The sequence below is a fragment of the Pteropus alecto genome, unplaced genomic scaffold (genome assembly GCF_000325575.1).
Source record: "Pteropus alecto unplaced genomic scaffold, ASM32557v1 scaffold45, whole genome shotgun sequence".
NCBI classification, from domain to species: domain Eukaryota; kingdom Metazoa; phylum Chordata; class Mammalia; order Chiroptera; family Pteropodidae; genus Pteropus; species Pteropus alecto.
This window is the reverse complement of record NW_006442491.1, coordinates 10,798,606-10,813,892: the sequence shown is the minus strand read 5'-3', so window position 1 is coordinate 10,813,892 and position 15,287 is coordinate 10,798,606. Positions and strand designations below refer to the sequence as shown.

General features: G+C 41.4%; 1 protein-coding gene and 1 pseudogene across 1 annotated transcript in view; both read left to right on the top strand.

Moving 5' to 3' along the window:
* SLX4IP (SLX4 interacting protein) overlaps positions 1–15,287 on the top strand; it is a 171,646-nt gene that overhangs the window by 91,486 nt on the left and 64,873 nt on the right. The window lies entirely within an intron of this gene.
* LOC112471234 lies at positions 4,366–4,471 on the top strand (annotated as a pseudogene).

The window sequence follows — 15,287 nt, the reverse complement described above, 5'->3', positions numbered from 1 at the left end:
GGAGGTTTGCCGGTACAAGGAAGATCATTATATTTCGGTTTGTGGGGAAAAAAAATGACCAGTGAAATATCGCCACCAAGGGAAGATGGAATCAAGCAGATTCAGGCAGATGCCAGGATCTGCCTCCCTATCTCTAATTTATAAGAATATATGTAGGCTCCAAATTTAAATAGTTTGAAGGTGATATTTTCTATAGTGGTTCTCACCCCAGCCATATTACATTCAGGTATGGAACTTGTAAAATGTACTGATGTCCAGACCCCTTCCCGAAAGTCTGATTTAATTGGTCTGGGGTAGAATTTGGATGTGGGCTTTAAAAATTCCCCAGGTGATTCGAATGTGCTGCCTTATAAGGGTTGCTAACACTTATTTCTAGGTGATTGATATACAGTGTGGTCTCCAGACCAGCAGCATCAGCATCACCTGAAATTCTGTTAGAAATGCGCATTCTCAGCCTCGCCTCTAGTCTATGAAATAAACTGAGGGTGAGGCTTTGCAATTGTGTTTATAACATGCCCTCCTGGTGAAACCGACGCGTGGCTCAAGGTTGGGAAACACTGTCAGGCAGTGGATATAGTGCTTGGAAGACATTGAACCCTGGGAATCAAGGGTATGTAATAATGGATGTCGGAAATATTACTCTAAAGGCAATGATACTGTCTTCAGAGTTCAGTCGCCTCAGGAGACTTCACTTATCCAAGGAGGAATGCCTGGGAGCCGTAACTTTCCACTGAGAGCCTTCATACGGCTTAATTGCTAATGTGTAGGTAGCAGCTGATACCGAGTTGTCCCTCCCACTCGTTTCAGCTAAGCTTTCAAGCTCACTCTCAATATTCTTAATTAATGATCTTCAGCTTCTGAAGCCATTTCATCAGTGGCCTCCTGTCCCAGCACGTTTCCCCTTTGAGCAGTCTTTAAAGAGGGTGTTATTCCCACCATTCAATTAGAAAAGGAAAGTAGAGGTAGGTGGCTCTAAACAAGTCCTGTGACCAATTAGCTACCTCCCTTTATTCCTCTTTGTAGTTCTCTAAAAATGGGTCAGGGGAAGAAAAACTGGGGCTCTCTCTCACCAGCAGACCTCGCCTGTGTTTGTCTAACATTCTTCTGTCCCATTTGGTATTTCAATTTCCTGCCCTGGGCATGAATTGGTTGAAAATTCCCTTTGAACTCCTGCTCATTTTGTAGAAACTTGATGAAGCAGTGATGAAAGTAGTTACAGGATTGTTTCCTGAGTTCTGAGAAGCAGAGCAGAGTAGGAAGGGAAATAAATTCAGCACCAAACACGAAGGTTCATTCTCTGCAAAAGCCAAGGGATTAGGAACGATTACAGTGGCTGCAATAATAATTTTAAGAATTCTCCTTGAATTTTCTTTTCTGATTTGATAAAGCAGGGTCACAGTGAAAGGGGTGAAAGGTGAAGGGAAACTTAAACTTCTTAATCCTCTAATGGGCAGTAACAGTTTTTATTGCTTCGTTTTCTATTTACAAGGAAAACACCTTTAAATAAAACTGTTCTATTGGATCAGCACCGTCCTTGGTAAAGTTCATAGAAATTTCCCAGGTTAGTCCCTGTCATTCCCTCATATGCAGTCCTAAGGAGCTTCTGGAATTCCCTACGGGATGGGAATCCCCCTTGCATCACTGGGCACTTCCTACTATGGGGTTCCCGACGTTGTTTTCTCTTTTGGTTTTAGTCTCTCACGAAAATAATAGAACCAGGATTTCTGAACCAAGAGTCACTTTAGGGAAGTATCTGTGTTGTCCATGTAACTACATGCAGCTAATTAAATTAACTAATGAATTAATTGCTAATAAGCCAATTTAAGTTAATTGGAGTGAAATAAAATTCAAAATTCGCACTAGCTTCATTTCAGGTGCTCAGTAGCCACATGTGGTTTGTGGCTAAGGTATTAGCACAGATACAGAACATTTCCTTCACCACAGAAAGTTATTGGAACAGCGCTGGGCAATTTTGTCACCCTCATTAGTTGGGAAACTGGGACTGAGATCGATGTCATTATTTGTTAACTACTCCCGATTTATTACTTAACTGCTGCTTGTTAACTACTACTGTATTTTTTTCTCTTTGAATTTAAGCCTAACCACGTCACTGTGAGAGCAAGCATGGTTACCCCCATTTCACAAACACGAGGATTGAGATTCAGAGCCTGAGAAACTTGTCCCAGGCCATATGGCCAGTAAAAGGTACAGCCAGTGTTTAGAAACACATCTGCCTGATTCTAAAGCCCTCGCTTTATATATTAAATTGTCTCTTAGAAGATGAGTTCTCTGATTCTTGAGATCAGTAAGCCCACACATCTTTAGGGGTACACTGAAAAAATAAAACCAGTAACCAATGGCGTATTAGATGATCAAAATGGCTAATCATTAATATGCAGCAAGTCGATAGCCTATTTTTTCCTCTGTGGTTTTCATCACTCCTCACAACTAGACCAGCGTCATGTAATAACAGGGCAATATTTATTCAGTTGTCCACTTGCACGTGTTTTATGTCAATACGTAAACTTTGATCTCACACCACCTCCCATGGCAGGTCATTTCCCGGTTGGAAAGCCTGCCCATTTGAAAGTCTTCCTTATGTGAAGCCAGTGCCTGTCTCTTTGTGATTTCTCTGCTCTCGCCTGATTCTGTATCACATAAGGCCCTCAAGAACTAAAAAAAGATCATTTTCTTACATTTAAAAATTAAGTCCTGGTAATATTATTTTATCCTGATGGTTTTATTTTTTAGGTAAATTATTCTATTTTTTTCAACCGATCCTTGTAACGTGATTTTAAGTGTTGCTCCTATCCTGGTCACTCTTATTTTAATACATGACAATTTGTCTTAGTTGGCATGTTGAGACTAATTGAGCACTAAATGCATAAAGCATAGCCAAATAATGCTTATGCTGGCCACTACTGTGAGGCAACCTAAAAGGAAATTACCATCACTGACAGCCATAGCATTGTGCTGACCACTCAGAAAGCTTACTCTTGACCACAGATACCTCTGTGAGGGCTGTTAGTTTTTTTTGGAGCCAAATCATGGTCCTTACCTATATCCTTGTTAAATTCCATCTGATTAGATGGATCTCATCTTTCTGAGTCACAGAGAAACAGGCTGTGGGGGGTTTGTTTGTTTGTTTTTGCCGGATATAGTTTTTGCTACCCAGATATTTCGTAGCCCCCAGCATCATCCACCTGTTTCATAGGCATGTCTACTATATCTTCATCCATATCACTACTAACAACGTGGACCAAGACCAGGGCCAAGGAAATAGCTCTTCACCATCTCCCCTCAAGTTGCAGTTTGGCCATTAATGGCTTCTGTGGCTAATGGCTGTTGAACTAGTTACCAATTCGTCTAATTGTCATTTCCTCCATCCCTATTTTTCTGTTTTTTATTCATCAGGATTTATTTGTTTAGTCATAGTTTTTTTTTTTTCCCAGTAATATTTATTGAGCTCTTACTGTGTGCCAGGCAAATCCTTTTGTAGGTAGAACTCTTAGGGTTTGCTAATAGATTAGATACAGAATATAAGGGGAGAGGCATCAGAGATGATGCCAAAGTTTTCACTTAAATGGAGATGCAGAACAGGCACTCGGATACATGTATCTGGAACTGGGGGGAGGTCCAGGCTGGAGCAGAAACATTAGGCATCATCAGCATATGAACTGCAGGTATCTGAAACCTTGAGACTAATGAGATGGTAGCTAGAGACAGGAGAGGTCTAAAGACTGAACTCTGTTCAAATGTTGGTGTAATGGGATGAGCCAGCAAAGAAGACTGAGGAACAGTGGCCAGTGATGAGGGAGGAGAACCAGGAAAGTGTGGTGGCCCAGAAGTGAGGGTTTCAAGGATCAAGTGAAAAAAACACTTTGTTAGATGGCAGCGAGAGGTCAAGTAACGTGGGGACCAAGAACTGACCATTGGATTGACTACATGAAGGTCAGCAGTAACCTTGACAAAAGCTGTTTTGGTGGAGTGGTTTGGACGAAAGGATGTCACGGGAAACTTTGCCTCATTCCTGACTGAGATTCATGTCTTCTTTGTCAACCACATTGTACCATTGCCATAGTCTAGGAATGTTGTCAAAGAAGAAGATGAGGTTCGTTTTTCATAATTTGAGTTTTCTTCTGGATCCTTTCTAATAATCTGTTGGGGATTAAATTTATAGTGGCGAAATCTATCTCTCTCTATTGCAAAGTATGATATCATTTGACTCTCTCTGGGATCTCATTGCAACTCCAGTTCTCCTCATCACCTCAATGACTAAGCCATGTGCAGTGCCTATCCCTTCCATGCCATGGGATGGGTCCCCTTAAGCCCAGTGATCTGAACTCATATAAAGGACTTAGGTGCATCTATGGCCATGCCACCCTGAACACGCCCGATCCTGTCTGATCTCGGAAGCTAAGCAGGGTCGGGCCTGGTTAGTACTTGGATGGAAAACCAGGTGCTGTAGGCGTTAAAAATAAATGAAGGAAGGAAGGGAAGGAAGGAAGGAAGGAAGGGAAGGACTGACTTAGGTGCAATTGTATGACCTCCCTGTCTGTTTTGGGCTTACAGCCTCCTTCTTTTCCATTTCCAGACTTTTATTTCTTTCTAAGGTTCTACCTCCATCTGGCAGGTAGATCTATTTTTTTCTTGAGATTTTCATCACCATATTTATCATCCTAATCCAGAGATGATTTTTAAAATGCTCAGTAAGGCACTATTATATCTGTGGTTATCAGCCCTGGCTGTACATCACATTCACCTCTAGAAAGTTTTATTTTTTTCTTTTTAAGGAAAATCATAATTTGAGTTTCTTACAACTCAAAGGGAATCATTTTATCATCATCATCAAACTGTGATGTTCTTGTGAGTTTTAGAGTTGTAATATATTCTGCTGAGCTGTCTACTTCTATTGTGTTACATTGTGAAACCTAATCAGATATACATATTTTTCCTTTCTAATGTAACCTCTAAAAATTTTGCTGTATTGTGTACGAAGAATGCCAGGAGCAGTCCTCAGGAGATATGGTACCTTACAGCAGTGGTTATTAAACTTGAGCACGCACCAGAATCATCCATCCAAAGGACTTGTTAAAATACAGGAGACTGGACCCCACCCCTAAAATTTCTGATGGGAAGTCTTAATTTGCATATCAAACAAGCTCCAGGAGATGCTGATGCTGCTGGTACTTTGAGAGCCAGGGCTCTAGGCTCTAGTGGACAAATATCCTTCAAGTTGTACACACAGAGAGCATTCTTGAACTGGCAGAACCAGGATGATAAGCACGTCCAAGGGTGGAGAGAAGGCTGGTATTGACTTGGTTGGGCCTCTCTGAGGCCCTGGTAACCCTGAGCCCTGCACAAATGGAAACTTTTCATGTGCAGTAGGCCTCATGAAGTCCTCGCTCTCTGGTCGTGTTTTGGTTTGAAGCCATATATGTAGATTATGTTTGCCCTCCTTACCTCTATACTAAAGGTGGCCTGGAAAGCACTACCCTTTCCCAGTTTAGAAGGGCAGATGTAGCCCCCTTTACCAACAGTACTTATATAATATTAATACTCCAGGAAAAATTACGTGACAGCTGGATTGAACAGAGTGTGCCTGCCATGGCTTTATCTGGCAAGTCCTTTGGTATATTTGAAAGTAGACAAGAGGATTCCAGAGAAAAGATATTGATGTGGGGGATTCCTAAAATTATTTTACATTTAACTAAATCCCTGTAAGTCACCCAGAATCCCCAAAGCAGTCATTAAAGACTCTCGGGTGGTCCCCCAATCCCCGGGAGGTAGGGAAATTGTGCTACCTATCTTTTATCTCCCTTCCTCTTTTAGGAAATCTCCCTCCAAGACTGACCGCCCTTTTGAATAATCTATGAATTGTGGGCATTGATCACTAGGGGAATATTTACAGTTTTTCTTTTTTCATTTTGATTAATTTATAATTTGTCAAAAATGTCTTTTACTCATAGGCTGCACTGCTTTTCTTTTGTTCTCGACATTGAAGAGTATCAGGATTCTCAGGGATATAAAAGACTATATTCTAATAATTCAAACCCACATTCCATAGCTTCTTGATAACACATACAGGATAAAATTGTGAGCAGAATTTGTGGGGACTAACACCCTCTTGTTTACCAAATCCCATTTTCAGATTACTTTATGGTTGGTGGTAATTGTTCCTGACATGCACCTGACGGGTCAAAATGTTGCTGACTGTTGAGTGTTGCTTGTTTTCCTAGCCCTTCAAGGCCCTCTCAGCCCAAGTTCCCTACAGACAAGTTTATCATAATTTCCATCAGGTTACTTATTTTCATGTTTCCTTTTGCAGAAATATGTGAGAGGAGAGCTCATGTTTTTACCTTGTAATCTGGTGTGATTACAAGCCATCTGTTCTTCTAAGAAGCAATGTGTGGCCAGAGTAAAAATGTGCAAAACAAGTATGAGACATTTATTAGCTCTTAGTAGGAATAGGTGGAAACCTGTGCCCTATCTATTTGTAAATCTTATGGAACTGACAATTCAGAGTTCATTTAAAATGCCCTGGAATTTGAGGCAAATTCTACCTTTGGAAGAAAACAAAACAAAACAAAATAATCCCTGATCCATATTTCTTTCTTGAGCCCCTTGTATGGCTGGCACTGTGCTGAAACCCTGTACCTTCATTCTTTCATTTAATCCTCCAAACAACACCATATGGTGTTTTTCATTATTTCACATTGCAGGAACTTACCTAGAGTTGGGGAGTACTGGGGTTCGGGGCAGGGGTTTGAAATCGGCTCTGTCTTGCCCTCAAACCATGGTGCTTCTTGCTGCACATGCTCGTCTCCTGAAGAATAGTGGCCTGAATGTTAATTTGAAAGAATAATGTCTTGGAAATCATTAGGGAAAGTGTCTGAAGAAATGAAGTCACCACTTATCTTTCAAAGTGAGTGAACTGAGGGCCTACTCTTAACTACACCTTGATGTAGTGTTGGGTTTCAGATCAGCCTCAAATACTACCCAAAGTTCCAGTGGCATATATTAAGTTTCGGTATCTTTATCAAACCACTTTGGTTGGCCTTTGCTTTATTCCCAGCACCACATCGCTTTCCTTCCCAAATCTTATCCAGGAAGTTGGTGAACCGCTGTATGAGCACTCTAAGCAAAAAAAAAAAAACAAACAAACAAAAAAACAAAACAAAACAAAACAAAAAAACAAAACTCTGTCATAGTAGGGGACCAGAGACGTTTTACTGAAGGACATCAGCCTCTTACTCTGTTCGTTCGCGCTTTTAGGAGTTATTGTTAGCTCTGCTTTTCTGTTCTCTTTCTCATACCTTTGTGGTTTGCTCCTTACACACGTAAAATCTTTTCCCAGCCATAGCAATAAAGCTGTTAAGAAAAACAAACAAGTGACTGGAAAAGTGTACATCCCTGACCTGTAGTCAGAAGTCGCACAATAGGCACCAAACAGGAGAGAGACACTCCCTGTCTTCCTGATTCCTTTTCATTTCAGACAAGTCACACCCTCCCCTGTATCCCTTTCAACCAGAACAACTTGAGCACAAAGTAATAGTCATCCATTTGCAACCAAGGAATCCCCACACGTATTTCCTCCAGTGGATCTGAAATCACATCATCAACCAGGCTTGGCAGTTTGTTCCTTCTGATGGGAAGGTGGGAACGTAACCAGCTGGAATGGAGCATTGGACATCACTACCCACTTTCTGGGGTGACGTTATTCTGTGCATATGTGAGGCAACCTTAGCTGTAAACCATGAGCAAGAAAGTGCCACAGGTGTTTCTTGTTCTGAGGACAGGGTACAGATGAGAGAGTGGTAATCCATTTTAGAGAGAGGCCAGGAAGACACTTAAGTAATTTTCATCACTGTATTTTTTCATTCATTTAACAAATACTGTTCACTGTCATCTATGTGCCAGGCCCCATTATAGGCACTGATAACCCAAAGGTAACAGAAGGCAGCTCCTCCTTGAGGCCACTCATGGGAGATGGATGTTTACAGCCTGTGACGAGTTCCACAACAGAAGCATGAATAAAGTGCTGCGGCGGCAGAGAAAAGCCTAATCTTGCCTGACAGTGTTGGAGAACACTTTGGGGAAGAAGAGCTCATTGGTCGCTAAGATTTTCGCCTCCTCCAATTCCACTGAGTGTCTCCCTTCTCCATGGCTTAGACTATGATTTCTAGCCATGTGACTGGCATTTTCTGTCATTGGTTGCCAAGTCTAAATCATACCCGCAGAAGTCAGCATAGCAGGAAATGTACTTTCCTGTTCTGTATTCCAAAACGACAGTGGATTTTACTGCTATGCTTGAGTGACCCATAGTGTGAAGGACAGTATATGGTGCTAGACTCCGTGTGGCTCTTTTGTAACCTTTACAGTAGGGCAAACATTATGTGAGCAAATAGAATCCTAGCTAATGGTTGCAAACCAAAATGCAACCAGGAGGCGAGATCATAAAGTGGAAGGCCCCTTGAAAGAGATATAGTTGTGTCCATTCTTTTTACATTGAGGGAAACTGACACAGAAGAGAGATGGCACACCCCTCCTAAACTGGGGAGTCCTCAGAAGAGATTCGCAGCTTTGGACTTCCTGCACCAGGCCGTTCTCCCATTTGTCACCAGACGGCTTTCTCCAGGTGCTGTGACCTCGAATTCAGGCTGTGTCTAATTCTGTTAAGATTATGGAGTATTCCTTATATCTGGCCTGACAAGTATTGCCAAGTTGGCAAGGTACCACACCAAACAAAACCCAGCCATGATCACCAGGGATCTTCTAAAAGAGAAAGAGAGCTCTTAAGTTTCTCAGTGTTTCCAGAACACTGAGTAGTAATAGTTTATGCCTCTCTGGGTTGTCTTGAGAATGAAATGCAATAATGTACTGAAAAGTCTTGACACACAGTATTTGGCACACAGTAAATGCTCGGTGAATCTTAGCTATTGTTATTGCCAACTTCTTCGCCCTCAGCAAGTTTATGCAGTTAGATTAAGGATGTAATGTATTCCAATAGAATGACTCTTTATTCTTCTATTCCCTGACCTGTCTGCTGGTTTATTGTGTATGCCATCCTAAAGGTATGCGGGTTTCTTTTCTCGAATATAACCTCCAAGCTTAGATTTCTTGGACAAGTGTTTTAATAAGGAACAAGCCGAGGGGGTTAAATTGACAAAATATTTGAGTTGACTTTTCTTCAGCTTTAACTCTCTGGATAGTCTTGTTAATGTCGGGAGACCTCTCTTCCTTCCTCATCATCCCCACCCCACCTTTCATGTCATTTATTGCTGTAGTCCTTTGCTGCATTCCTTCCCCTTCTCATCCCTCCTTGTCCCTAACCACTCCTCCTGCCCCAATCTCTCTGTGGTGGAGCTTTCACCACTGCACTGCACTCTTATTTCAAGAGGGTACCCCACAGGGGCAGTTTCAGTATCTGAACTCAGTGCCTCCCTTCAAGCATGAAGTCTAGCTGCCCAGGGAAGGGAACTGAGTAACATTGTTCAGAATCCTTGGTTCAGTCACCTGGTGCTAATGGGCAGCCATGGCTGCCCCCCTCACCCTGGAGGTATAAATAGGGGGCCAGTTCCCAAGTACAGCGGAGTGGATTCCAGGATAGGAAGCCTTGAATGTGCCCCCCACTGTGGGTCCTGGTAGAGTCCTGAGTCACCTTCCACCGGGGATATTTTTTCCAAGTAATGCATGGCAGTGGGCTTTGGAGTCTAACGTATTTGCGTTTGAATCCTGGGTCTGCCCTTTACTGCCTGTGTAATATTGGACTAGTCCTCACCTTCTCTGATTCCACTTGCTTATCTATAAAATGTGAGTAATAGCTGTGTTCCCTCACCGGTCACTGGCGAGGATTAAGTCGAATACTATAGGTAAAGCTTAGCCAAAGCCTGCAACACAGGTGCTTTATAAATGGCACTAAACTTTCTTTCAAAACCACATGACTTTTTAATTTCCTCCTGTAATATATATGCAGTTTGTTTTAATATGAAAATATTTAATATTTTTTTGAAGCCTTATATTAAAGTTGATACTCCAGCAAGATAATTGCATATGTTTTCATGAAGCCCTTCAGGAGAAGCATCTTTCTAGATTTAGTACCAGGAATGATTGAGTAATTCTCAGCACTGATTCATTGTCATCTTATGGCCTCTAGTTGACCTTTCATTTTTTATTTTGGTACCTGGCAAAATCAGAGCCCAGTGTTGTAGAGGCTTAGGACTATGGTGGGAATTTTGTACAAACATATCGTTGGTTTCATTTTTATGTTTTACTGTTTTTTTATTTTTTATTTTTTTACTTATTTTTTCCATTTTTAATCTGCCTGTTTAATCCAAGCTGCCTGAAATTCTTAGTCCAGGCGGGTGTAAAATGCCAGTGACAATTTCAACAGACCCATAGGGATGAGCTGCCTGTGAACACGCCTCATGGGCATGGTTCAAACTAGTCACATGCACAGGGCGTTATCCTTGCTCTTCCTCCTCTCAAACCCAACCACATCCTCTTGATTCTGTCTTTTGGGCATCTTGCAAATCTGCCCCTTCCTCTTCACCTCAGGATCACCTTCCATTGTCTCTTGTTTGGGTTCTTGTGGTGGCTTTGAACCTGTATGCCTGGCCCTGGCAATTTCCCTGCCAGGCCGTGCTCTCCACGCCTGCCTGAGAGAGCTCTCCAGCATGCAGGTCTCCTCGGCCCCCGTGGCCTGTCCAAGGCTCCTCTATGGTCTGAACCCTCCTGCCGTTGGCCTCATCTGTTGCCCTGTTTCTGCATAATCAGACTCTTCTGTCCCTAGAGCACCCCACTGTTTGTGTGGGTGCTATTCCTTTTTCTTTCTCCAACACTTGCCCTAATCCGCAGGACTTAGCTGAGACATCATGCCCTCTTCTCTGGCCTCCCTCTGGTCCTTGGGTGTGTGCTGTGATCACACTTCCTACAGTGCTCTGTTCTACCCCTTCGTCTCTCAGGGTCTGGCCCAGTGCCCCTTTGAAACTCAGTGGGGGAATTAATGAATGATGAATGAATGAGAGAATGTGGAAAACGTTCCACATATCTCAGAGTTCTGAACCTACTTCTGAAATGTCTACGTGTTAGCATTTTACCTTTATTTTACACCTAATGTAAAATTAGAAAACAAGACCTCCCACCTCTAAAGACTTGGTAATAGTTCAAGTTAAGTTGCAGCTTTGGAATTCTTAGGAAAGAGGTAGGAAAAATCACCAACACGCTTGGTTGGCATTGAGTTTAGGGTGAGGTCATCCTAGGATCCTTGTATTATTCCTTTTTTTCAAAATGTGGAAAATGACTGGTTGTCACTGGTCATGACATAGTTGTCGCCACTCCAGAATAGGAAGGAGGAGGTTGTTCTATGACACGTCAGTGTCCCAGGCTGAATCAGAATGGCCTTGTCCCCCAAATGGGCTCAGAACGCTCAGTTTGCAGATAAGGCTGTAGTTTGCCCAAAACTCAGAGCTCCTTTGTCCTGTCATTCGTTCATTCATTCCTTTCTTCATTTCATTAAGTATTCAGCACTTATTGTGCTCTGGTACTGTGCTAATCCTTGGGGTACAGAGTCATGTACAGAGCTGAGATATGGACCCTCTCTCTTCCAGGGACCTAACAGCCAGGCAGGGGAAGGTCCTATGTGGACCAGCCATCTAATGCAGAAATAAATAAGCACATGAAGCATGTGCCTGATGCAGAGCAGAAGGTGACAGACTGTTCAGAAAAGCTCCACAGAGGTGCCCATGCTCCTGCTAGGGTTCAAGGATGCATAGGAGTTCACTAAGCACAGGAGCACTGAGGTGCACTGGAAGCAAAGGTCAAAAACAGCAGGTGCCCAGGAGCAGTGGGAGATGGTGGGTGTGCAGGGCCTCTTCAGAAGCTTCGTGTTATCCTCAGAGCCGCAGCAGGAGTGCACTGCTCCCGTTTTATGTTTGAAATTGCTCTGGTTGGGGCATCATGAGTTCATCCAGGACACCACGAGAAGGAGCCCCAGTGTTCCAAGTGGGAGATGATATGAGCTGCGGAACCAGAGAGGAGGGGCGTGTTTACCTCTTTAAGAGGTGAAATCTAGGAGACATGGTGACTGATTATGGAGAGTTAGAGAAAGGGAGGAGTTAGGGTCTATTCCCAGGTTTTTGGCAGAAACTTATATGGGTGGAGGGGGCTAGAAACTGGACCAGACCCTGGCCTTTAGACTCATAGCCCAGGGCATGGGATGTGCAGCTTTTTCTGGTAGCCTTTGGGCTCTTAAAGAGGTAACTGGCCTGTATAAAACGAGCAGCTTTGGACTGAGAAAGAAATGATGGTTAGTGTATTGCTCCTCTCAGAAGAGAGCTGGAGAGTTTATCTGCTGAGTAGAAATAACCTCCTCCTAATTAAGGAGAAGTGGAGGCTGTGCTGCTGGCAGCAGTAAGAAGCTTTTTTTTTTTTTTTTTTAACTTCTGTTTACTCCTGAGAGAAAAGAGGCAGCAAAGGCTTGCGAGCAAGGAACTTTAGAAAGGCAAAATACCTCTGATTAGTGTGGGAGTTTGAGAGAGCTCTTGCTGAAGAACTCACAACTGCTGGCTGAGGAGGGAGAATCCTGCGGTGGGGGAGGGGACCGCATGCGTGCACCGCAGTGGAGTCTGGCAGAAATCCCGGGAAAGTTTGAGCACCAAACAAAAAAAAAAAAAAAAAAAGACGTTCTAATTAATCTGTTTGTAATCAAACTTACACTACGTTATTCGTGATCAAAGTAACAAAATGATGAGAAAATACCAAATGGGACCTTGCTATTTAAGTTTTTAGAAAGTTACGATTATATAGTATCAGTTCAGATTGTTGAAGCATCACTATTTCTTTTTTTCTTCCTTTTTTTAAAGCATTTAAAAATTAATTTTACTAATGAAGAAGGGGTGGCAGAGAACTTGGTTTGACTAAAGAGTCCGGGTAGAACACATACAGGAAACCCAGTAAAATGTGTGAGGTGCATCTCCCGGCTTCAGAGCGGCTCTTGGCCAATCCGTGGAGGGGCCCGGGATAGAACTCACGCGGTTGGTGAACTTGGGTGGGGGGGAAAAAGTTAACATCTTTATTTTGATTAAATTTTAATAAACGTAGTTTTTATTATGAATTAAATAGTCAGAACAATAGTATTAGTAATATTTGTCATCGTTAGAAAGCATAGGTCTTCTAATATAGTTATGGCACATTCTGAAGATATCATTTTTGCTTATCACTGCTTTGGATTTATAGTAGTTATTAAATCTATCTCTATGTGACAAGAGCCAGTGCTTTAATAAACAAGTGCATATGTTACTATATCACAAATTAATTTTTTTTAAAATTTGGATAACCATACTTAAGTAAAATTGTTTTTCTTTGGAATCCTATGCATTGTGGTTCATACATTTAAAAACATTATTCTGAGCAGATTTTATCAGCTTCACAGCTAGCCAAAGAGGTGGATGGCACAGGAAAGGTTAATTATCCCTGGCTAAGATCTTGTAGTTGTGACAAAATACCTCCACCTGGTGGCAGCATACTCCTTAATGGTTAAATCTATAATCAACAGTTGTGAAGAAATTTTAAAATAACAGTATCTTTGAGTATGGTTTTCAAACAGTTTTGACCACAACCCACAGTAAGAAATAGGCTTTACATCGTAACTCAGATGCTTATACAGAAGTTTCACAAAATAATACTTGGCTTTACCACATGACCCTTGATATTTTTTAATCCCATTCCAATACTCTCTTTAATTCTCATTCATTAAAATAAAATGCTGGTTGCAACACACTAAACTGCAGTTCAATGGGTCACACTGTACTCTTTTATATCAGAGAAGATCATCTTTTCATACCTTACAATTTTCAAATTGCCCATTGAATTTCATTTTGGTCCTCACTCCCCCCACCCCCCTAAAGAATGCACATATTTTTAGGGATGCACTACATTTTAAATAACTGTCAACAAATATGAATGTAGTTTTACATAGCGACTAAAAATTGTTTGTTATTGATGCATTGTTTATATACTGTGAAATAAACTGATCTTAGGCGCAGACCCCATCAAGATATACAATCACCACACAAAGCTCACTTGTGCCTGTTCTAGGCCAGTTCCTCCCCAGGCAATCAGTGTTCGATTGCTTTGACCATAGATTTAATGTTGCTGTTCTAGAACTTTATATAGATGGAAATCAGGCAGTGTGTATTCGTTTAGCCTTGTCTCTTTTGCTTAACATAATGTTTAGGATATTAGTCCATGTTGAGTGTTTCCGTAGTGAGGTGAGGAGCATTCCATTGAATGAATATACTCCTGTCAGTAGACTTGGGTTTTCTTCCGTTTGGGCTATTATGAATAAAATTTCCATGAGCATTTGCTTACAAGTCTTTGTGTGCACATGTGTTTTATCTTTCTCAGTAAATACCTGGTAGTGGAATTGCTGGCTCAGTCAGTAAACACATATATGTTTATAGGGAACTGACCAACCATTTGCCAGAATGGGTGACCATTTTACATTTCCATTAGAGATGTGTGAGAGTTTAGGTTGCTCTACATCCTTACCGACATTTGGTGTGTCGATCTTTTTAGTCAATTTTGGTCATTCTAATAGGTATGTAGTAGTATCTCTTGGTAGTTTTAGTTTGCATTTGCCTGATGACTGATTTTGAACATTTTTTTCATGTGTTTATTAGCCATTTGTTTATTTTATTTGTGAAGTGTCTGCTCAAGTTTAGGTTGTTCGGGTTTTTTTTAATTGATTTGTACGGGTTCCTTGTGCATTTTGGATGTCAGTCCTTTATGTCAGATACATGTATTTATGAATATTTTTTCCATTCTGCAACATACGTATTCATTTTATTAATGGTGTCTTTTGATGACCAGGAGTTTTAAATTTTGACAAAGTCCAATCGAACCATTTTTCTTCTATATTTAGTGCTTCTGGGTCCTGTCTAAGAAATCTTTTCCTACCCTAAAGTCAGAAAAATAGTTTTGGTTTTTATGTTTAGCTCTATGATCCATCTTAAATTAATATTTCTGTATGGAGTGAAGTAGGTGTCAAGTTTCATTTTCTTTCCATATTTACATTTGGTATTCTTACACCGTTAGTTGAAAATACTTTCCTTTCCCCATTAAATTATAGCACGGAATTTTAAAAAGAAAAAAAATTTTTTTCAGCCAAAGAGGTGCAAAAGTGACTTTTCCTTGTGTGCCATAAACAGACCCTCTGGGCCTCTTAGACCACCATCAACTTACAGTATTGGTCTTCTGTTCCTTTCTAAGTTAGATCTTCTTCAGTT